A 22,966-nucleotide genomic window follows, 5' to 3' on the forward strand; every position below is an offset into this window, starting at 1 on the left:
ATACAGTAGCATCCTGTCTCAAGTGTACAGCTGCAGTTCTCGTTTGTTTCGTGACTAATTGCAATTGCATTAGTCTGTGTAAAAAAAGACTTCTGCAGCTCCAGTGGTGCGATCGAACTCATGCTGAGATTGAGTTCAAGCCTCACCTGGAGCAGTGAGGCCTATATTTTCAACTATTTAAACTAACTGACCAGTTTAGGTCCTGTTAAGTATTTGCTGGAGATCAGGTCTAAATTAACATGAAAGGAACAAGTAAAGGTTTGTTCCTTGTCAGACCTGAAGAAGGCTCCAAAGCTCAAACATTGTTTGCTTCTCTTTTCAGCATGGAATAAAATTTTACTTGTTCCTATGCAGTCCACACATGCTGACACAGCTCCCTACTTAAATTACCATCAGCAATGGACCTCCAGCAGACCTATACACAAATATATGAGAGAGGTCTACTGAAACGAGAGGAGCACGATGGAGTACCGAAGACTTGAAAAAGCACTCACTTTTCTGTGTTTTTGTTGTTACCCAGATTTGTTTTTAATGTTCTTTTTCTCTTTGTTTTGAAGTTGTTCTGTTTTTTTTTTCTTTTTTGTAGGTGTTAGACTACTACAGGGATTTACCTAGGTTCTATTAAGACTTCTTTTATCAAAACATATTTTATTAATAAAAGCGTGATTTCTTAATAATCAACTTTAATGTTATCTTTATTAGTAGCTGTATTACAGGTAATGCATGCACAGCCTTTATTATGCTATAGTGAATTTTCAGGTATCCCATGGAGGGAAGAGAACTGAAATTAAGGAAATACTTATTTAAAGGGGTCTTAAAGTCTTAAAAGTGTTCTGTCACATCTGGGTGTTAATTGAATAGATTTGTTGTATTATTTCATATGATTTGACTCTACACTTGTGTTTCTCAGGAGACAGCAGTAATATTGGGGATTTGCGGGTACAGATAATAAATTATACTATACAAGTGTAGAGGTTTGATGGGTTTACTGAGACAATTATTAATTGTAGCAGTAATCACGAGGTTGTTCGTTGTGGTTTTTAGAAAATCAATCGTCAGAACAACTAACAACGCACACACACGGGTTAAATACACGAGATACATTTATTCATATAAATTGTGCACCAAACATATACTAGTCTGCCTGGATACGAGCAGCAGACCTTACTGTGAGGGTTATCAATATACAAAGTATATAATCTCGAAGAGATGCAAACACAAAGAGATACACAACAGAGAATATATGTCAATATATATCGTTCGGTTACCAAATCGCTAATCAGTGTTATTACCCACTGTTACTCTAAACTCGGAAGTAAATACATTACTCATGAATTAAATTGATAACAACTTGTGTTGAGGTACAATTGAATTCTCGAGACGCAATGTAGAACATGGGGTTTACTTATCCACTGTGTATGGATTTGGAATTTCCCAGCACGAACACCAAACCAGCTGACAGGCTCTGTTGCCGCCTCAGTCCCAGCGGTTGTCCAATGGGCGTTGTCCCGGCGTCCTCTGGCTACTGGCCAACCAGTCGAGGTGCAGCTCGGAGTAGGACGGGCGGAGGAATCTGACTGCGGCGCGCAGGGCAGTCGTTGCTCCGAGGGGATCTACCAGCAGTCCGGCTGGCTGGTAGAAAGTCTCTATGCACTATGCACTCTATGCAGTGTGACGAAAGATTTAAATGGGGAATTGATTGTGCTTCTTGATGTTGTTCCTGTGGTTGCCTTGGTTACAATGGTGAACGTTCTTCCACGTTCTGCTAGAGTATCCACTGGGTGGGCTTTATCAATTGGCTCGGATAGGTCATCAGTGCTCCGTCTCCAGAAAAATAATCAGCACTGTCTTTTTTCTGTGCGCATGACCGTCTTTTAAAACATATAAAATCACGAGTTCATTGATTTCTCCAAATAACAACAATACATTTTAACCCTTCAATCCAATAGTTTTACTCCCAGTAAAAAGCAGCGCAATATATAGAGAGATGATATTCAAAGATTTCAACGTTCTTATTGGATTGCCTGTATGCAGATATCACTCAGAATTGCTAATATGATTTTAATTCAGTTTTTCTCTACTACTTTCAGAGTCTTTTATTGACCTTGCTGAAGCAGAGAAGTGACATAATCACAAATGCGACCAGTTGTGCAGCTGTTTCTGGTTAATAATGATTAATGCGAAATAAAAAACAGCTCCTTGCATTAAGAGCAAGAGCAACCAACGCTCTCGCTTATTGAGTTGGGTATTTTCCGAGCTACTCTTCCTTAGCTGTGTAGAGGTTTGATGGGTTTACTGAGACAATTATTCATTGTAGCAGTAATCACGAGGTGGTTCGTTGTGGCTTTTAGAAAATCAATCGTCAGAACAACTAACAACGCACACACACGGGTTCAATACACGAGATACAGTGATTAATATAAATTGTGCACCAAACATATACCAGTCTGCCTGGATACAAGCGGCAGACCTTACTGTGAGGGTTATCAATATACAAGGTATATAATCTCGAAGAGATGCAAACACAAAGAGATAGACAACAGAGAATATATGTCAATATATATCGTTTGGTTACCAAATCGCTAATCAGTGTTATTCCCCACTGTTACTCTAAACTCGGAAGTAAATGCAATACTCATGAATTAAATTGATAACAACTTGTGTTGAGGTACAATTGAATTCTCGAGACGCAATGTAGAACATGGGGTTTACTTATCCACTGTGTATGGATTTGAAATTTCCCGGCACGAACACCAAACCAGCTGACAGGCTCTGTTGCAGCCTCGGTTCCAGCGGTTGTCCAATGGGCGTTGTCCCGGCGTCCTCTGGCTACCGGCCAACCAGTCGAGGTGCAGCTCGGAGTTGGACGGGCGCGCAGGGCAGTTGTTGCTCCGAGGGGATCTACCAGCAGTCCGGCTGGTTAGTAGAAAGTATCTATGCACAGAGTGTGACCGCAAGTCCTCACAAGTCACTCTTTTGCCCAGGAAGAAGCTGGTTCGTTCCCGGTCCAGCGCTGCTTCTGAATAAGCTATTCAGGTTGTCGACGAGGGTCCAACTGTGGGCTGCCGTTGATCAAGCGGAGCGTTCACGTTGGTAGAATTCTGAGTACGTACAGGATCCTCGGCCCCGCGCTTAGAACAAAGTCCAAGTCCCTTTGCAGACAACAGCCTTTGTCACGTGATTGTCTCTGAGGATGCGCGAAAATGGCCAAGGAGAGCCCTGATCTGAGCTTGCGCTCCCTTTTTGACCAAGACACAGATGTGTTCTGATTGGTTGAGAGTTTGGCGGGCATTGGAGACCCACATGGTGTTACCACACCCTGCCAGTCTCTAATTGGTTGATCAAGGTGAGATACGAGTCACATACTCCTGACACTTAGGAATGCAGTCCAGATGTCCATTTGGCACTCCCTAGACAGATAGGCGCCAATGGATGACCATTGATCATGATAGCCAGGCTTATCTAAGTGCATCCCCGTTTGGGAGCTGTCCCTTATCAAACGAAAACATCTTAAATCAGCCTGCATGAATACTTTCTCTGTGGCTGAACCACAGAGATGGAGAGTGAGATGGGGCCTCATTAAGGAAAGCACAGCAACGCTTAATTCTGTCTTATTACCAAGCATTGCTGCTACAACTGCTTAAATTCAAACTAAACAGGACTATGGGAATGAGATTTGATTTCGAACTGGGTTTTAAATAAATAGGACCGCTGCACTACATTGTGCTTTATGTAAGACAAAAGGTGGGCTTCCTGTGTTTTCGATAACTCAGTTGTAAGAGCGGAGGAATATAGTGGAAACAGCTGGGAACTCTTTGTTCTCTGGTTTGAATTTGGCTGGAAGAAAGGTGTTTTTTATGTTCTTTAATCAAAAAGTGAAAATTTGTCGTTCACTTAGTTGTCTTATTTTCTAGGCTTGTAGACTCCTCACTCTTCCTAAAAGAAAGTGCTGCAGATAAAGATACAGTAGTTGTCGGAAGTTTGTTCAGTGGTAGAGCACATACAGGCTGTATGTGGTTGTTTTCAATCGCCGGCGTCTCCACTCTGGATTTCTTCCTAAGCGCGATATCTTTCCTTACTTGTGTGTGAATTTCAGCGCGACACATAAACCCTTTGTCTGTTTTATAAAGATTATATTTTAAATCAGTTAAAACAAAAAAGTACCTATTACATACACGTAGAAAACACATGTATCTAATTTGAAAATTTGGGCAATGTATTACTAGTAGTGGAGCTGAGCTCACAGAAGAGCAGTTGATATTGTTAAACCACGTATTATTTTTAAATGACGCTACTAAGCACTGGCACGGTGTTAGTGCAGTCCTACCCAAGCTTTCTATCGACTGGATGAGTCTCCTGTTCCATCTCCAATTCTTTCCGCACATTTCGCCTGTTTCACCACCATTATGATTAGACTATAGCCACTAATACGAGAATACTGTTCTGAAAGACTGTCTTAAATAATAATGTTGAAAAGGGTAATGATAAGAGTTTTTTTTCATTAAGGTAACCATACATTTGCCTGTATAGTACAACTTATTATCTGTATCCGCAAATCCCCAATATTAATGCTGTCTCCTGAGAAACACAAGTGTAGAGTCAAATAATATTACAACAAATCTATTCAATTAACACCCCTATGTGACAGAACACATTTAAGACTTACACCCCTTTTAAATATGTATTTCCTTCATTTCAGTTCTCTCCCCGGGATATCTGAAAATTCATTATAGTATAATAAAGTCTGTGCATGCATTACCTGTAATACAGCTACTAATAAAGATAACATTAAAGTTGATTATTAAGATATTACACTTTTATTAATAAAATAAGTATTGATAAAATTCCTTGTGAATAATTGTAGTGTCTGGAAAGCAATTGTTCATTACTTAATGACGATATTATTTCCACTACATTCAGGACAGTTCCAATGTAATCTATTGTTCCACTTCGTCTGCTTAGTCTCCTACTTTAGTAACATCTAATGGGGAGCAGCTGTTATTTTAGGTTTGTTGCAATTGAGAACAGGTTTGCTACAGAGCTGCTGACAAATTTCAGCAGCCAGTTTGTTGCAACTGACCCGTTGTAGCTACCAATCAGAAAAAAAACCAAACGCAACAACTTCAAAAGAAAAAGAACATTAAAAACAAATCTGGGGAACAACATAAACACAGAATCTAATGCGAGAGCTTTATCAAGTCTTCAGTGCTCCTCTTGTCTCAGTAGACCTCTCTCATATATTTATGTACAGGTCAACTGGAGGTACACAGCTGATAGAAATTTAAGTAGGGAGCTGCATCACAGCATGCGTGGGCTGCAAATGGAAAAGTATAGGTTTATTCCATGCTGAAAATAGAAGTAAACACAACGTTTCAGCTGTGGAGCCTTCTTCGATTGTGACTCGAAATAAATCTTTACTTGTTCGTTTGATGTTAATTTATCTCCATCAAATACCTAACACTATCTAAACTCGAAAGTTGCTCTCAGTAGCTAAAGACACTGCTCCAGGTGAGGCTTGAACTCACAACCTCGGCATGACTCCGCTGTGCACTGCTGTATAAGTACCGCACGCTGACCGATTGCGCCACTGGAGCTGTGCAAGTCGTGCTCCTCATACAGACTGACGCTGCAGAAACACAGGGTGAAAACGGTTTCGGTTGTGGATCCATCTATACATGGGGAACACTAAAATAGCAAGGAAAATACAAGAAAAGAAACTGAAAGAATTGTGCTAACAGCAAAGGGGAACTGAGGGAGGTGGTCAGACAAGTAAATCAGCCTGGCAGATTATATGTATCGACATTTTTTGAGTCAATCAGCAAACAGATTTCTCTTCATGTGCCTTAAACTGTGCAGTTTGTATCTTCGCTGTAGATAGGTTTCTTCAGAAGTCCAGTAAACTGACAATAATGGAGAACTAGCTGACGCACCCCGTCGTGAAGACCCTCTGTAAGGTGATTACACGTTTCAATTTCAAGTCGCCTCCTTTACACTCAATTGCAGCCCCGAAACTGAGAGAAAGCATGAGAAATGGCTTCAGTTTCAATGTGAAAGTGCAGTACAGGCTCGATGGCTTCACATCTCCCATCAATCACATAAAATTGCAGTAAAGCGATCTAAATATGACTCTTAAGTACTTGGAAAGATGATTATTTTGAGCGTGCCTCCAAGGGTCTGCTACGAGGTTGAAGTTACAGTAGCTTCTTATTCACCAGCTTCTTATGCGTGTTTTTCGTTCCACCTTAAATGGTGCTGCTGTGATGTTATGTCGCCTTTCGCCTGTAGATGGCTCTCTTCAATCAGTACTAATCCGGCTGGAATACTGTAGACATCTTCACTGAACGGGAATATCCAAATAAATAGCGACTGTCCAATTTATATTTTTGTATGGAATATATTTCAGAAAATCGCAAACCAATTTTAAAAACTCACCACAACAGGGACTTACACTGGGAAAAGGTGATTGCACTTTCTGCTTATTGCTACGGCCTTCCCCCCGATTATGAAAATGTCTCACAGTTCTGACGTGTGAAAGACAATGTAACAGACTATCAAAATCCTGAAGTACAAGAAATTTTAATGCACCAGTTTTTTAAATATGACCCTCTGATCCTGGCATGTCAGTATACATTTCGAAAAAGTATGGCACCAATCGCACGAATTGCAATGGCACAAATTGTTGAGAATATCACTGACCTTGCCGATATTTGCAGGGGATACGAATGTTTTGCACATGTTGAACTACAACACGTAAAAATTGAGCTTCTTAGTCAATATCATCGGGAATGTCCAATAATGACGAACATCAGTAGCTTCAAGGTAACTTTGACTCGCACATGGAGTTTTATCTTCAAATGGAGGGTGGGAGAATTTATTTGTACTCTCGTTGCTCATTAGCTAAACTATTTTAAAAATATGACACAGATTTGTTCGAGAAACTTGTAACCGCCTTAAAGAGAGTCTTCTTGAAGATGTGCACCAGCTAGCTCTCCACTGTCAATTGACAGGACTTTAGGAGAAACTGTTCTCATACAACCAACATACAAATTACACATCTTAAGGAACATGAAGAGAAATCCGTGTACTAAATAACATAAAATTGTCACTGCAAATTATCACCAAGCTGTTTCATGTGTCTGACCACCTCTTTCCTACTTTGCAGCGAGCACAAATCTTTATGTTTCTTCATCGCAATTTTACTGTCTCTTTCTCCCATGTGGAGATAGATCCACAGCTGAAACTTTAGGTCAGTTCCTGTTACTCTGTCCGATTGAAAGAGCTGTATTAAAGGCACTCCCATCTCTGCAGGAAAGTTATTGCTGCTCTCAACACAATATACTGCAGCCAAATATAGCGATACTGTCACTGCCTGTGGGCCACGTGTTCCTGCTGGCAGTCTATTATGTCATGTTCATCCACACCCAGAAACATTACTTCATCGCTATTTTACTGTCCCCCATGTGGAGATGGATCCACAGCCGAAACTTTAGGTCAGTTCCTGTTACTCTGTCCGATTGAAAGAGCTGTATTAAAGGCACTCCCATCTCTGCAGGAAAGTTAATGCTGCTCTCAACACAATATACTGCAGCCAAATATAGCGAAACTGTCACTGCCTGTGGGCCACGTGTTCCTGCTGGCAGTCTATTATGTCATGTTCATCCACACCCAGAAACATTACTTCATCGCTATTTTACTGTCCCCCATGTGGAGATGGATCCACAGCCGAAACTTTAGGTCAGTTCCTGTTACTCTGTCCGATTGAAAGAGCTGTATTAAAGGCACTCCCATCTCTGCAGGAAAGTTAATGCTGCTCTCAACACAATATACTGCAGCCAAATATAGCGAAACTGTCACTGCCTGTGGGCCACGTGTTCCTGCTGTCAGTCTATAATGTCATGTTCATCTACACCCAGAAACATTATTCCTGTAGCACAAGAGTTATATAGGCGCAGTCCATAGAGCAAGAATCTCTTAATCTCAGAACTGTGGGTTCAGCCCCCACATTGGGTCCCTCTGTGTCAATTTCATCCCCCCAATCCTCCTAGCATGACCTGATGGCATAACAGTGATACCCAGTACCCAGCGTAATTCAGCTTTCTTTCCACTTGATTCAGATTTTGATCTGAAATCATCAGCCGAACAAGAGTTTGTCTAAATCGAGGGAGATCTGCTCACAAGCAAGTATTAAACACTTCAGCATTTTCTGTTCGAATACCACACTTTGTCAAAACACTGCCGTTTCTTAAGCTAATAAGTAAGGGTTTTTGAGCACGCATTGTATTGTTAATGCTTATATTAAAAAAGCATAAATTCACATAGTGGAATTTGGACTGAACAAAGTAGTCCAGCCCTTTTACAACATTACATACCCACTGATTAAAGCTTTAAACTACAGTAGCAGGAGTAACAATAATGGCAACAACATGTTTGGAGCTCGGCATTTTATTTATTCTGCGGAAACGTATCGGAATGAACTGCCCGAGATAAAAGAGTAATTGCGGCTTCAGATCGTTTTTACAGAGCATTGCGTTGTTCTGTTCATGCTGACTACACGCATTACATTTGTCATTTACTGCAAGCGTTGCTTTTCCAGGTTTTTCTGAAATTCCTCGCATTTTAGCCAGCACTAAAATATTTCATTCCCGTCGCTGAATACATCGTGGAAACGGTATTTGGAACGGAATGCTGTCACTCATGAAACCTCTTTGTTATTCGGCTCTGAAGTTTGAAAATGAAAATAAAACGGGGGTCACTTCATAGGCTTGAAAGAAGTCCAAGCAGCATAAAAACCCGCGAATTCTCACAAAGGCTGCACCTTTCTTCTGCTGCTGTTATAAATCAGCCTTAAACATTTGAATACATACCTTACTGCTGCTAATCACATTCACGTGTTTACGAAGCTTTTTTCTGTCCGTTATGTTTTTGCTAAGCAGTTTCTCCGTTTTCCTCGTACTGTGATTGTCAGCGAGCACAACAAGACTGAAACAGTGTAAAGGCAGGTAAAAAAGACAGGGTAAAACGCCTGATTGTCGGGAGTGGGATTTGAACCCGTGCCTCTATTTAGAGAGCGAAACACAAAGCTTAAAAGACACAAATCTGTAAATTTGCTGTTTTAAACCGCTCAACTATCCTGAAGAAATGGGTGCGGATTGTATCAGTCACATCCGATTTTCCGTAAATTTAGGACGATTGATACAACTGGACGAACAATTTGTGGCGTTTAGCATGACATGGAAAACGGTACCGGAGCATTCGGGTCCGGACTACCAGACTCAGAAACAGTTTTTACCCCCGCACTATCAAACTATTAAACTCCCAGCCTCTCTCACTCTCACCTCACCTCTCACCTATGATCTGAACCTCACAGTGCCTTCTTTCTCACCAAAAACCCAAACACACATTGAAAATCTACCTCTACCATACATGTCAAAAGCTCACTCCCCATCATTTCTATCCCTTTATTTCATTCTTTTGATGCATGTTTTTGCACATAACCTGTTACCTTTTTGTTGTTTTGCACACTGCCTGTTGTTGTTTTTTGCATATCGGCTGTTGTCTCTGTCTTTCTTTTGTTATACAATTGTATTGTTGTTGTGTTTTTTTCTTTGTACTACTTATGTCCGAGAGCTAGCTAAATAGCATTTCGTTATACCATATACCTGTGTATGAGTATAATGACAATAAACTTGAACTTGAACTTGACATAGTCTTGCAGGCAGTATATTATTTTATCGTTTACTCGTATGAAAAAGCACGGTCTTCTCGTTCCTAAGTCAGATTTTTAGTGCTTTCGAACGTTACTTCCAACCTGGACTGACAGCTCACCAGATCTGTTTGTGATCAGACCATGGAGTGGGGGGCTGTACCAAGCGCACGTTCCTTCCCAATGCTGAGACGATCATTCGGAAGATGGGTGTGAAGAGAGACAAGCTTTGTTGACTAAAAAACAAGGCAGGATATGCAAGAATACTAATCACTGGCGACAGTTATGTTTTCTTACTATTGAGATCCCTACATTGCGAGTTTTTTTAAGACTTTGAAACTAAAGGAAAGCGGTGACAAATGAAACAGGCACGGGTGGGGTTTGGACCCACGCTCTTTGGTTTACGAGACCGACGCCTTACCACTTGGCCACCGCGCCTTCGAATAAGCATGGGAATAAGGTTGTTCAAATTATTTTTTTCTGAATCTGGTTTACATCGCCAAATGTAAACCGGAGGCAGCAACAACAATAAAAGGGATACTTGTCCTTAAACTCGGACGTGATGTTCTGCAGACATGTGCATAATGTCCTGTTTTCTTGCAGTGTAGACATTTTGCTGTTCACGCTCCGCATTCATCTGCTTTGTGCGTTGTTAGTCCGCACCTGTAACATGTAATGTCAGCCGTCCCCTGTTCTTCTATTTCTCTAGCATGACTGTGTCCTGCTGCTCGGCTTTTGTTTGTAAAGTTTGAGCGAGCGCCCCGTTCAGTGTCACTTTGTCACTGTGGTCAGAAAGCATTCTTGATTCTGCTTGAGCTGCTTCATGAATTCTAGCGACTGTAAGAGCTCTTTTTAAAGTCAGCCCTTCCTCCTGCAGCAATTTATAGTCTCTTATGTGCACATTTTTCCACAAGTTGATCTCTTAACATGTCAGTTTCCAATACTCCAAAGTCACAAGATTTAGCCAGTTCTCTTAGTGCAGTCACAAAAGCATCAACAGATTCGTCCTGAGACTAAGTTCTCTGCCTAAATTTATGCCGTTCCAAAACCACATTTCTCCGCGGTGTAAAGGAAGCGTCTAAGGCAGCTACAGACTTTTTCTCCAGGGAGTTTGGCAAAAATCCGCTGCACGGAAGCCCCGATACAGTGCAGTAATGTAGCACGTCTCACCGCATCCTCAGCTTCTGTAGATCCACCGGCTATTTAAAAAAAATCTGTACGACTCCATCCATATCTTGTATTCCGTATACAAATCCGGAGCTCCGAGGTTCAGTAGAAGCGGTGGAAAAAGCCGGGCATAAGCAAAGCTTCTCGGCGCGGCGGCCATATTTTCCATGGCGCAAGCTAAACGAAAAGTCCGAAAATTCAGAAGTTCGTTTCTACCAGCAAGAGAACTAAAATCTGCAGTGTTCTGCTCGCTTTGAGTCCGTCAAGCACTCATCTCTCGTCGCCATAAATGTTGTGTATCTAAATGTAGAGACGTTTTTATATTATTTTAACTATTTTATTAACTACACAGATCACGCCCTTACACCTTAAATTCCTGCCTTCTACTCTCTCGATCTGTTGTCTCGCGATGTCTACTCACTATACTACATTAAGCATGACTTCTTGTTGTTTAGAGCAGCGCTCAATAAAAATGATCAGAACCCGAAAGCGCTTCTTATGCGGATCAGTATATTCCGATACCACTGGTTCTGCAGAAGAAATAAGAAAAGCCGAACTCAAAGCACTGTGTTGCCATTACGGGTACTCTGTCTGCAGCTGCTTTAAGATCTACTCACACCGTGTTGCCATTAAGGCTACCTAGTTAAAAAAAACTTATCGTCACCTTTTTGAACGTGATTATTAGACACCCGTTAAATCTCAACCGAGGTTTCTTGAGAGATCGTTCAGCGAGCGAATAATAAAAAACTACTTCGCTTCCATCCTCTGCTGTCACTGTAAACTTGGACATGATGTTCTGCAGATGTGCAGTGTGCTTGTCGTATTCAAGAGTACTCACTGTGTGAGCTGTACTCTACTGTGATTTAATTTAGATGATTACGTGGAGTAGAGTGACAAGATCTACTTGAACATTTTCGGTTTGTGAAATGAAACACTAAATACACTACTGTAAAAACAAGTAATGGACATATAAAATAACCACAGTACAGCTAGAAGAGTGAAAGATAAAAGACTATTTAGAATGACATTCACAATAGGATTAAAAACGGCACAGCCGCCCGAACAGGGACTTGAACCCTGGGCCCTCAGATTAAAAGTCTGATGCTCTACCGACTGAGCTATCCGGGCTCTGAAAGAAGATCGACACTGTCGGGATCCTCGCAAGTCACGTGTCTCTTGCGCCGAAGAGCAGTCATACCTGACCCGTCTGGAATGACCACTGACAGACTTTATCCAGAAGCGACGGCACCACTCCCAGTAGAATGAGAGAGAAATACAGCATGACATGGGTAGTTAAGGGGCTCCCACAATCCATCTTTCCTCACATTACTGATTTTTTTCAATAGCATTTTGACCTTTTTTCACATTCAGATTTTTTTTCACATTTAATAAAATATTTTAATCAACAACATTAAAAAGAAAACAAATGGAACATTTTTTGGAACAATAATTAAAAAAAAACTTTCAATGCCTTGGTTGTATGCTTTTATAAAGGGAGTTGCAACAGTGCTGAAATGTAAAGAGCATTTCTGTAGAGAAAACAGCATTTTTTCTGCCTTGATGCTAAGCTTAGGGATAATGTCTTTTAGAAATTCTATTTTATAACACCTTGCACAGCCTCCCGGCAGACTAACACATATTTTTTTTTAGAAATTGGCTCACACACCGGAAGACACTAACGTTTATTTACGTTAGAGTATGTAAAACTCAGGCTTTAACAGATGTTCATGATGTTTCACACGGGGTGTTACCTGTTGTAGTGTTTCAAAAGATGTGTTAGCGGACCACAAATTATCTTGAAAAGATTTGGGTTGGTACTGGCTGGGATTCAAACCCGACTTAATTATTTGGAAGGCGCCTGTACCACCAACGCACTTCCGAGAAGCACCTGCAAATTATCACAATCCTCTCTCTCACCTACAAAGTTATGGAGACACAGACGTCCAATGAAAACTAATTTTATTCACTCAAGTCTCCACTCTTTTGTTGTGATGTCATTTTAATTAATATTAGCTTTGATAAGGTGTCGTTTTTGCCTCTTAAAGTTAAAGTCTGCTCCTTTCTTCCTGGTATAGAAATAACATGTTCCATCTTTGTTTAAAAACACCACTAAAAGTAAATTATTCAGCTCTAACGCCTGTGTGCATTGACAAGACATCTCAAAAGGACTTATCAAATAAGAACACGATCCTTCCTGTTACCATTCCTTTGGTTGGGGCGTTGTTTCACCCTTTTATTTTCTTCTACAATATTTGCAGACAGGGTTTTATCACTCGTGTTGTACAGAATAAGTGTGCATCGGTCCATGAAAATCATCAGTAGTGCTGTTTTTCTATGCATAGTTTAATCAAGAGCACTTAAAATATGCAAAAAGCTTTCAAATAAAACAGAATTGAAAGACAGTCGAGTAAGGAGGTAGAAAAAAAGCACTTCCCCGTCTGGGAATTAACCACAGTCGCACGTGTGACTGGATACAAAAATAATAGATTAATTTGTGCCCAGTCTCTTGAAGCTTCAATGCGATTATTTTTCCTTCCTTATTTCTTCATTCCCATGAATTTATTCTGTAGTAGAGGAAACGTGAAAGTGGGAAACTGCAGGCATTCTTCGTGAGTGGTGGATTGTGATCAGTGAGCATCTGCACATCTCTAAGTCTGTTCCTTTACGTTTTTCATCGGGGATGTAGCTCAGTGGTAGAGCGCATGCTTCGCATGTATGAGGTCCCTGGTTCAATCCCTGGCATCTCCAGGTGCTTTATGTTACAGTACTCACATCACAGTCTTCTGTTGAGTGAGAACTCTTTGCTCGTGTTCAGAGAGAGCCAGGTTTACACAATTAAATACAGGCACACTCGACGTGCTCCAGAGTTGCGCTGCTGTTTTAAATGTACCTCATTTAGTTCTGTTAAATCCTAAATTATTTGAACTAATAATTTAGTTCAAATTCAGGAAATCCAGAGATTGCTTCACACTTGTCGTGGCTGTTGCAGAAAACACCTGTTGAATCTCACCCGGGATTTCTTGAGAGATCATTCAGCGAGCGAATCCTCCTCCTGATCTGCGCACTAAACTGAAAGCTTCACGAACTCCTCACTGCGTGTCCTGTACTGTTACAAATGCTCTCGTGTAGATGTGACGCACAGCCATAAACACACTTTGAACTTTTTCCGTTTGTTAAGGAAAATGCAAAAGAGCATGACAAGTATTCATCGTATAAAATATCCATGGCACAACTCGAGAAAGTACTGAAGGACTCCACATCGACTTTTGATGATTACAAGAGATTCAAGAAACACAATCGTCCGCAGCTGGGTTTGGATCCTAAACTCTAGAGTTAAAAGAACATAAGCGACGGATATGACCTATAAACTCTCTTAATTGTCTTATAGTTTATGAAATAAAACAATTTCTTAATAAATTCTAACTGTTGAGAGACGATTTATTGAATTTTAACAAAATCACAATTACAAACCTTTTCGGTTAAACTGTTATTCACATACTCTAACGTAAATAAACGTTAGTGTCTTCCGGTGTGTGAGCCAATTTCTCCAAAAAATATTTGTTAGTCTGTCGGGAGGCTGTGCAAGGTGTTAAGAAATAGAATTTCTAAAAGACAGGCTCCCTAAGCTTAACATCAAGGCTGTTTTCTCTACAGAAATGCTCTTTAAATTTCAGCACTGTTGCAACTCCCTTTATAAAGGGTGTGCACACGTATACAACCAAGGCATTGAAAGATTGTTTTAATTATTGTTCCAAAAAATGTTCCATTTGTTTTCTTTTTAATGTTGTTGATTAAAAGATTTTATAAAATGAGAAAAAAATCTGAATGTGAAAAAAGGTCCAAATGCTATTGAAAAAAATCAGTAATGTGAGGAAAGATGGATTGTGGGAGCCCCTTAACTACCCATGTCATGCTGTATTTCTCACTCATTCTACTGGGATTGGTGCCGTCGCTTCTGGATAGTCTGTCAGTGGTCATTCCAGACGGGTCAGGTATGACTGCTCTTCGGAACAAGAGACACGTGACTTGCGAGGATCCCGATAGTGTTGACCTTCTTTCAGAGCCCGGATAGCTCAGTCGGTATAGCATCAGACTTTTAATCTGAGGGCCCAGGGTTCAAGACCCTTTTCGGGCGGTTGTGCTGTTCTTAAGTCTATTGTGAATGTCATTCTAAATAGTCTTTTATCTTTCACTCTTCTAGCTGTACTGTGGTTATTTTAAATGTCCATTACTTGTATTTACAGTAGTGTATTTAGTGTTTCATTTCACAAACCGAAAATGTTCAAGTAGATCTTGTCACTCTACTCCACGTAATCATCTAAATTAAATCACAGTAGAGTACAGAACACGCAGTGAGGAGCTCACACAGTGAGTACTCTTGAATACGACAAGAGGAAAGGCACACTGCAACTCTGCAGAACATCACGTCCGAGTTTACAGTGACAGCAGAGGTTGGAAGCGACGTAGTTTTTTAATACTCGCTCGCTGAAGATCTCTCAAGAAACCTCGGTGGAGATTTAACGGGTGTCTAATAATCACGTTCAAAAAGATGACGATAAGTTTTTTTTTAACTAGGTAGCCTTAATGGCAACACGGTGTGAGTAGATTTTAAAGCAGCTGCAGAGTACCCGTAATGGCAACACAGTGCTTTGAGTGCGGCTTTTCTTATTTCTTCTGCTGAACCAGTGGAATCGGAATATACTGATCCGCATAAGAAGCGCTTTCGGTTTCTGATCATTTTTATTGAGCGCTGCTCTAAGTACCACAGGCAAGATGGCTGGTGGTCTAAGGCGTTGCGTTCAGGTCGCAGTTAACCCTGGAGACGTTTGTTAAAATCTCACTTCTAATAAAGAGGTCTTTCTCGTTAGAGAAGAAACAATAGAAGCCTTAAGCGGGGAAAAAATCACAACATCTCGCATTTCACGTGTTTAATGTTAACTGTCTCAGTGGTTGCCTCGGTGATTGATGGCTCTTCTCCCTCGCAGGGTGACGGCAAACGTCTTCAGAGAGGGAGTCTCCCACGCACGGCTTTCCTTTATCAAGAGCTGAGACAACAGAAACAGACTTCCAACTGACATGAATTACTTCTTGAGCGTTTTTGACTGTCTTTAAAAGCTGAAAGCAGGTGAAAAAGTCTTTGGAAATGAGGCAATGACTGCTGACAGTAAACAGAACTGACGCTCAGCTGCAGACAAGCGCTCCTCGTTAGCATAGTGCTGAGTACCCCCGCTTGTTGCGCGGGAGAATGGGGTACGTTTCAGTGACAGGGCGCTGGTTTAATTTTTTAACAACCTGACTTCACTTAAAAAAGTATGTACTGTGTACTACGTTTCGGACTAGATAGTGTGGTAGAATATGGAGATCATCTCCAGCTTTGAGCTCAACTGCAACAAGAAGTCATGCTAAATGTAGTATAGTGAGTAGACATCGCCAGACAACAGAACGAGAGAGTAGAAGGCAGGTATATATGGTGTAAGGGCGTGATCTGTGTAGTTAATAAAATAGTTAAAATGATATAAAAACGTCTCTTAATTAACATACACAACATTGAAGGCGACGAGAGATGAGTGCTTGACGGACTCAAAGCGAGTGCAGTGCAGATTTTAGTTCTCTTGCTGGTAGAAACGAACTTCTGAATTTTCGGACTTTTCGTTTAGCTTGGCCATGGAAGATATGGCAGCCGCGCCGAGAAGCTTTGCTTATGCCCAGCTTTTTCCACCGCTTCTACTGAACCTCGGAGCCCGGGATTTGTATACGGAATACAAGATATGGATGGAGTCGTACAGATTTGTTTTAAATAGCCAGTGGATCTACAGAAGCTCAGGATGCCGTGGGACGTGCTACATTACTGCACTGTATCGGGGCTCCCGTGCAGCGGATTTTCGCCAACCTCCCTGGAGAAAAAGACTGTAGCTGCCTTAGACGCTTCCTTTACACCGCGGAGAAATGTGGTTTTGGAACGGCATAAATTTAGGCAGAGAACTTAGTCTCAGGACGAATCTGTTGATGCTTTTGTGACTGCACTAAGAGAACTGGCTAAATCTTGTGACTTTGGAGTATTGGAAACTGACATGTTAAGAGATCAACTTGTGGAAAAATGTGCACATAAGAGACTATAAATTGCTGCAGGAGGAAGGGCTGACTTTAGAAAGAGCTCTTACAGTCGCTAGAATTCATGAAGCAGCTCAAGCAGAATCATGAATGCTTTCTGACCACAGTGACAAAGTGACACTGAACGGGGCGCTCGCTCAAACTTTACAAACAAAAGCCGAGCAGCAGGACGCAGTCATGCTAGAGAAATAGAAGAACAGGGGACGGCTGACATTAAATGTTACAGGTGCGGACTAAGAATGCACAAAGCAGATGAATGCGGAGCGTGAACAGCAAAATGTCTACACTGCAAGAAAACAGGACATTGTGCACATGTCTGCAGAACATCACGTCCGAGTTTAAGGACAAGTATCCCTTTTATTGTTGTTGCTGCCTCCGGTTTACATTTGGCGATGTAAACCAGATTCAGAAAAAAATAATTTGAACAACCTTATTCCCATGCTTACGCGAAGGCGCGGTGGCCAAGTGGTAAGGCGTCGGTCTCGTAAACCGAAGAGCGTGGGTTCAAGCCCCACCCGTGCCAGTTCCACTTGTCACCGCTTTCCTTTAGTTTCAAAGTCTTAAAAAAACTCGCAATGTAGGGATCTCAATAGTAAGAGAACATAACTGTCGCCAGTGATTAGTATTCTTGCATATCCTGCCTTGTTTTTTAGTCAACAAAGCTTGTTTCTCTTCACACCCATCTTCCGAATGATCGCCTCAGCATTGGGAAGGAACGTGCGCTTGGTACAGCCCCCGACTCCATGGTCTGATCACAAACAGATCGGGTGAGCTGTCAGTCCACGTTGGAAGTAACGTTCGAAAGCACAAAAAATCTGACTTAGGAACGAGAAGACCGTGTTTTTTTAAACGAGTAAACGATAAAATAATATACTGCCTGCAAGACTATGTCAAGTTCAAGTTCAAGTTCAAGTTTATTGTCATTATACTCATACACAGGTATATGGTATAACGGAATGCTATTTAGCTAGCTCTCGGACATAAGTAGTACAAAGAAAAAAACACAACAACAATACAATTGTATAACAAAAGAAAGAGAGAGACAACAGCCGATGTCCAAAAAACAACAGGCAGCGTGCAAAACAACAAAAAGGTAACAGGTTATGTGCAAAAACACGCATCAAAAGAATGAAATAAAGGGATAGAAATGATGGGGAGTGAGCTTTTGACATGTATGGTAGAGATAGATTTTCAATGTGTGTTTGGGTTTTTGGTAAGAAAGAAGGCACTGTGAGGTTCAGATCATAGGTGAGAGGTCAGGTGAGAGTGAGAGAGGCTGGGAGTTTAATAGTTTGATAGTGCGGGGGTAAAAACTGTTTCTGAGTCTGGTAGTCCGGACCCAAATGCTCCGGTACCGTTTTCCATGTCATGCTAAACGCCACAAATTGTGTTAGTCCAGTCGTATCAATCGTCCTAAAAATACGGAAAATCGGATGCGACTGGTGCAGTCAGCACCTATTTCTTCAGGATAGTCGAGCATTTTAAAACAGCAAATTCACAGCTTTGTGTCTATTAAGCTTTGTGTTTCACTCTCCAAATAGAGGCACGGGTTTAAATCCCACTCCCGACAATCAGGCGTTTTACCCTGACTTTTTTACCTGTCTTTACACTGTTTCAGTCTTGTTGTGCTCGCTGACAATCACAATACGAGGAAAACGGAGAAACTGCTATGCAAAAACATAACGGACAGAAAAAAGCTTCGTAAACACGTGAATGTGATTAGCAGCAGTAAGGTATGCATTCAAATGTTTAAGGCTGATTTATAACAGCAGCAGAAGAAAGGTGCAGCCTTTGTGAGAATTCGCGGGTTTCTATGCTGCTTGGACTTCTTTCAAGCCTATGAAGTGACCCCCGTTTTATTTTCATTTTCAAACTTCAGAACCGAATAACGAAAAGGTTTCATGTCTGACAGCATTCCGTTGCAAATACCGTTTCCACGATGTATTCAGCGACGGGAATGAAATATTTTAGTGCTGGCTCAAATGCGAGGAATTTCAGAAAAACCTGGAAAAGAAACGCTTGCAGTAAATGACAAATGTAAAGCGTGTAGTCAGCATGAACAGAACAACGCAATGCTCTGTAAAAACGATCTGGAGCCGCAATTACTCTTTTATCTCGGGCAGTTCATTCCGATAAGATGTTTCCGCAGAATAAATGAAATGCCGAACTCCAAACATGTTGTTGCCATTATTGTTACTCCTGCTGCTGTAGTTTTAAGCTTTAATCAGTGGGTATGTAATGTTGTAAAAGGGCTGGACTACTTTGTTCAGTCCAAATTCCACTATGTGAATTTATGCTTTTTTAATATAAGCATTAACAATACAATGCGTGCTCAAAAACCGTTACTTATTAGCTTAAGAAGCGGCAGTGTTTTGACAAAGTGTGGTATTCGAACAGAAAATGCTGAAGTGTTTAATACTTGCTTGTGAGCAGATCTCCCTCGATTTAGACAAACTCTTGTTCGGCTGATGATTTCAGATCAAAATCTGAATCAAGTGGAAAGAAAGCTGAATTACGCTGGGTACTGGGTATCACTGTTACGCCATCAGGTCATGCTAGGAGGATTGGGGGGATCAAATTGACACAGAGGGACCCAATGTGGGGGCTGAACCCACAGTTCTGAGATTAAGAGATTTTTGCTCTATGGACTGCGCCTATATAACTCTTGTGCTACAGCAGTAATGTTTCTGGGTGTGGATGAACATGACATATAGACTGACAGCAGGAACACGTGGCCCACAGGCAGTGACAGTATCGCTATATTTAGCTGCAGTATATTGTGTTGAGAGCAGCATTAACTTTCCTGCAGAGATGGGAGTGCCTTTAATACAGCTCTTTCAATCGGACAGAGTAACAGGAACTGACCTAAAGTTTCGGCTGTGGATCCATCTCCACATGGGGGACAGTAAAATAGCGATGAAGTAATGTTTCTGGGTGTGGATGAACATGACATAATAGACTGCCAGCAGGAACACGTGGCCACCAGGCAGTGACAGTATCGCTATATTTGGCTGCAGTATATTGTGTTGAGAGCAGCAATAACTTTCCTGCAGAGATGGGAGTGCCTTTAATACAGCTCTTTCAATCGGACAGAGTAACAGGAACTGACCTAAAGTTTCAGCTGTGGATCTATCTCCACATGGGGGAAAGAGACAGTAAAATTGCGATGAAGAAACATAAAGATTTGTGCTCGCTGCAAAGTAGGAAAGAGGTGGTCAGACACATGAAACAGCTTGGTGATAATTTGCAGTGACAATTTTATGTTATTTAGTACACGGATTTCTCTTCATGTTCCTTAAGATGTGTAATTTGTATGTTGGTTGTATGAGAACAGTTTCTCCTAAAGTCCTGTCAATTGACAGTGGAGAGCTAGCTGGTGCACATCTTCAAGAAGACTCTCTTTAAGGCGGTTACAAGTTTCTCGAACAAATCTGTGTCATATTTTTAAAATAGTTTAGCTAATGAGCAACGAGAGTACAAATAAATTCTCCCACCCTCCATTTGAAGATAAAACTCCATGTGCGAGTCAAAGTTTCCTTGAAGCTACTGATGTTCGTCATTATTGGACATTCCCGATGATATTGACTAAGAAGCTCAATTTTTACGTGTTGTAGTTCAACATGTGCAAAACATTCGTATCCCCTGCAAATATCGGCAAGGTCAGTGATATTCTCAACAATTTGTGCCATTGCAATTCGTGCGATTGGTGCCATACTTTTTCGAAATGTATACTGACATGCCAGGATCAGAGGGTCATATTTAAAAAACTGGTGCATTAAAATTTCTTGTACTTCAGGATTTTGATAGTCTGTTACATTGTCTTTCACACGTCAGAACTGTGAGACATTTTCATAATCGGGGGGAAGGCCGTAGCAATAAGCAGAAAGTGCAATCACCTTTTCCCAGTGTAAGTCCCTGTTGTGGTGAGTTTTTAAAATTGGTTTGCGATTTTCTGAAATATATTCCATACAAAAATATAAATTGGACAGTCGCTATTTATTTGGATATTCCCGTTCAGTGAAGATGTCTACAGTATTCCAGCCGGATTAGTACTGATCGAAGAGAGCCATCTACAGGCGAAAGGCGACATAACATCACAGCAGCACCATTTAAGGTGGAACGAAAAACACGCATAAGAAGCTGGCGAATAAGAAGCCAATTTAAGCCTCGTAGCAGACCCTTGGAGGCACGCTCAAAATAATCATCTTTCCAAGTACTTAAGAGTCATATTTAGATCGCTTTACTGCAATTTTATTTGATTGATGGGAGATGTGAAGCCATCGAGCCTGTACTGCACTTTCACATTGAAATTGAAGCCATTTCTCATGCTTTCTCTCAGTTTCGGGGCTGCAATTGAGTGTAAAGGAGGCGACTTGAAATTGAAACGTGTAATCACCTTACAGAGGGTCTTCACGACGGGGTGCGTCAGCTAGTTCTCCATTATTGTCAGTTTACTGGACTTCTGAAGAAACCTATCTACAGCGAAGATACAAACTGCACAGTTTAAGGCACATGAAGAGAAATCTGTTTGCTGATTGACTCAAAAAATGTCGATACAAATAATCTGCCAGGCTGATTTACTTGTCTGACCACCTCCCTCAGTTCCCCTTTGCTGTTAGCACAATTCTTTCAGTTTCTTTTCTTGTATTTTCCTTGCTATTTTAGTGTTCCCCATGTATAGATGGATCCACAACCGAAACCGTTTTCACCCTGTGTTTCTGCAGCGTCAGTCTGTATGAGGAGCACGACTTGCACAGCTCCAGTGGTGCAATTGGTCAGCACGTGGTACTTATACAACAGTGCACAGCGGAGTTATACCGAGGCTGTGAGTTTGTGCTTCACCTGGAGCAGTGTCTTTAGCTACTGAGAGCAACTGTCGAGTTTAGATACTGTTAGGTATTTGATGGAGATAAATTAACATCAAACGAACAAGTAAAGATTTATTTCGAGTCACAATCAAAGAAGGCTCCACAGCTGAAACGTTGTGTTTACTTCCATTTTCAGCATGGAATAAACCTATACTTTTCCATTTGCAGACCACGCATGCTGTGATGCAGCTCCCTACTTAAATTACTATCAGCTATGTACCTCCAGTTGACCTGTACACAAATATATGAGAGAGGTCTACTGAGACGAGAGGAGCACTGAAGATTTGATAAAGCTCTCGCATTAGATTCTGTGTTTATGTTGTTCCCCAGATTTGTTTTTAATGTTCTTTCTCTTTTGAAGTTGTTGCGTTTGTTTTTTTTTTTTCTGATTGGTAGCTACAACGGGTCAGTTGCAACAAACTGGCTGCTGAAATCTGTCAGCAGCTCTGTAGCAAACCTGTTCTCAATTGCAACAAACCTAAAATAACAGCTGCTCCCCATTAGATGTTACTAAAGTAGGAGACTAAGCAGACGAAGTGGAACAAAAGATTACATTGGGACTGTCCTGAATGTAGTGGAAATAATATCGTCATTAAGTAATGAACAATTGCTTTCCAGACACTACAATTATTCACAAGGAATTTTATCAATACATATTTTATTAATAAAAGTGTAATATCTTAATAATGAAGTTTAATGTTATCTATATCAGTAGCTGTATTACAGGTAATGCATGCACAGACTTTATTATACTATAATGAATTTTCAGGTATCCCGGGGAGAGAACTGAAGTGAAGGAAATACATATTTAAAAGGGGTGTAAGTCTTAAATGTGTTCTGTCACATAGGGGTGTTAATTGAATAGATTTGTTGTAATATTATTTGACTCTACACTTGTGTTTCTCAGGAGACAGCATTAATATTGGGGATTTGCGGATACAGATAATAAGTTGTACTATACAGGCAAATGTATGGTTACCTTAATGAAAAAAACTCTTATCATTACCCTTTTCAACATTATTATTTAAGACAGTCTTTCAGAACAGTATTCTCGTATTAGTGGCTATAGTCTAATGATAATGGTGGTGAAACAGGCGAAATGTGCGGAAAGAATTGG

General features: G+C 40.9%; 5 non-coding genes across 5 annotated transcripts; 2 read left to right on the plus strand and 3 right to left on the minus strand.

Annotated features, from left to right (window-relative positions):
• Positions 1 to 5,500: 5,500 nt before the first annotated feature.
• trnai-uau (transfer RNA isoleucine (anticodon UAU)) lies at positions 5,501 to 5,594 on the minus strand. Its single transcript has 2 exons — positions 5,557 to 5,594; positions 5,501 to 5,536 (listed from the first exon to the last, which is right to left on the minus strand). It is a non-coding gene; the product is annotated as a tRNA-Ile (tRNA).
• Positions 5,595 to 10,069: 4,475 nt separating this feature from the next.
• Positions 10,070 to 10,141, minus strand: trnat-cgu (transfer RNA threonine (anticodon CGU)). The gene has a single exon. It is a non-coding gene; the product is annotated as a tRNA-Thr (tRNA).
• A 1,784-nt stretch (positions 10,142 to 11,925) lies between these two features.
• Positions 11,926 to 11,998, minus strand: trnak-uuu (transfer RNA lysine (anticodon UUU)). The gene has a single exon. It is a non-coding gene; the product is annotated as a tRNA-Lys (tRNA).
• A 1,548-nt stretch (positions 11,999 to 13,546) lies between these two features.
• trnaa-cgc (transfer RNA alanine (anticodon CGC)) lies at positions 13,547 to 13,618 on the plus strand. Its single transcript has one exon. It is a non-coding gene; the product is annotated as a tRNA-Ala (tRNA).
• Positions 13,619 to 17,432: 3,814 nt separating this feature from the next.
• On the plus strand, positions 17,433 to 17,504 carry trnat-cgu (transfer RNA threonine (anticodon CGU)). Its single transcript has one exon. It is a non-coding gene; the product is annotated as a tRNA-Thr (tRNA).
• The last annotated feature ends 5,462 nt before the right edge of the window (positions 17,505 to 22,966 follow it).

The sequence above is a fragment of the Lepisosteus platostomus genome, chromosome 5 (genome assembly GCF_059453375.1).
Source record: "Lepisosteus platostomus isolate fLepPlt1 chromosome 5, fLepPlt1.hap1, whole genome shotgun sequence".
In the NCBI taxonomy this organism is placed as follows: Eukaryota; Metazoa; Chordata; class Actinopteri; order Semionotiformes; family Lepisosteidae; genus Lepisosteus; species Lepisosteus platostomus.